This window comes from Lissotriton vulgaris, chromosome 10 (assembly GCF_964263255.1).
Source record: "Lissotriton vulgaris chromosome 10, aLisVul1.2, whole genome shotgun sequence".
NCBI classification, from domain to species: Eukaryota; Metazoa; Chordata; class Amphibia; order Caudata; family Salamandridae; genus Lissotriton; species Lissotriton vulgaris.
The window spans coordinates 717234642-717236724 of record NC_141698.1 but is presented as its reverse complement, the minus strand read 5'-3'; positions in this window follow the sequence as shown (position 1 = coordinate 717236724).

Genomic DNA, 2083 nt, shown 5'->3' with positions numbered 1-2083 from the left:
TATGGATAACTTGCAGTATTACTATTTAAAATGAATATGATATGATATGATATAGCACTTTTCTAACGTGCCCAAAAACTCGAGAGTGTCCTGGCGCGGGTGAATTGGAGCAGATGAAAGGAAAGTTAGGTATATCCAAGCTTTTCTGAACTTCCTGTACTAAACAAATAAAATACACATCCTGAAGCTTCACTAGCTGAAACTATGGTCCATCTATTTAGACCAACTGAATTCTTGGATGTGGTATGTACACATAGAAATACATTAACATGTAAATTAGGGAGATCTCAAAAGAAATTAATCTATGTAGTAGGAGGTAGATGAGGTAATGCGACAATCACAACTACGCAAAACCACAGGAGATGATGGACGGAGGGTTGAACATTGCAAGCACTCACCTCCTGTCAACTGGGTTTAATCCATCGTCATTCTTTATCTCACTCCGCCACCCCAGTTCAGACATGGCCATATGCAAATCAGTCTGACCCTGTGCCTCATGGAAACAGTCCAGACCGAACTCCCAAGCCATGTCTTCCCTGGACTGGAAACAAGCATCCTGGGACCGATTTCTGGCTAATCAGCCGTCATCAGCCAGGCCTGCTTGAATCCAGTGGCAAAGTGAGCAAGGGACCCACGTCTGGGCATACCCTGCCAACTTAGGGCGAACAAAGCAAAACCACAGGAGATGATGGACGGAGTGTTGATCATTGCAAGCACTCACACCTAGTCAACTGATCTGGGTTTAATCCATCATCATTCTTTAGCTCACTCCGCCACCCCAGTTCAGACATGGCTATATGCAAATCAGTCTGACCCCTGCCCCTCATGGAAACAGTCCAGCCCAAACTGCCAAGCCATGTCTTCCCTGGACCGGAAACAAGCAGCCTGGGACTGGTTTCTGGCTAATCAGCCGCCATCAGCCAGGCTAGCTTGAATCCAGTGGCAAAGTGAGCAAGGGACCCACGTCTGGGCATACCCTGCAAACTTAGGGCGAGCAAAGCAAAACCACAGGGGATGATGGACGGTGTGTTGAACATTGCAAGCACTCACCCCCAGTCAACTGATCTGGGTTTAATCCATCATCATTCTTTAGCTCACTCCGCCACCCCATTTCAGACAATCACAACTACTGCACCCCCTAAAGTAACTCTTTGAAATTTACGAGAAGTACAACATAAAATAGTAGAAGGAATGGCTACAGTTGCTTTAGAATGTCAACATAAAGGAAAACTTTGTGTAAATATAGGAAAAGGTCAAATATTAGCTCAAAATGTGTAGGTTTTAGTGAATGTGAACATACATTTGATGTTTAGGAGAAATGGAGAAGATATTTTGAAGGAGTCAATCCTATATTTCCTGGAGTGTATTATATTTGTAGAAAGAATGGTATTAAAGTTGGAATGTGGAAATCATTAAAAAAAATTGCATGTGAAACAAATTGAAGGATAATTAAAAGAAGAGAACGGTAGAATGCAGAGAGGTGCGAGTGCAAGTGAACTAGTGGGTAATATCTTTGGAGCTTTAATACCTTCTGTAGGAGAAGCGTTAAACTTGCATAAAATTGGAAAACGTTCTACTATAGTTGATAAATTAGCCACAAGTACAGCTGGAGGATTTTCTGTTGGAACTCATGGTGTGTGAGTTGGTGAGAACTTGACTGCTCAACTTAATCCATGAAGAGCAGTAAAGTAAATACGCTCTTTGTCAATTAACCTGTGAGGACGGAATGGAAGTCGTTTCTCATGAGCAACATATAAAGATATGTTGGAGTATCAATCTTGTATATGGTGAAGGGAAGAATGATCACATGACAGTCAGACAATTGTATGGTGTCAACAGATGTCACAAATGGACGATTTGAAGTATAAAAAGGGACTTTCCAAGTAGGGGGCTGGCTGCTTCTTTTTAGCAGATTGATTGGAATCCTTCTCGAATGCAAGCCTGATTACCTTTCATGCCCTTGCCTTTTTTCCTTTGCTGATGAACTTCACTGCTGGTCGATTTGGAGCTGTCTGGTGAGAAACCAGACCTGAACTTTCCTGATTATTGCTCCACTCCCCTTGCCCATGGACTTTTCCTTAGC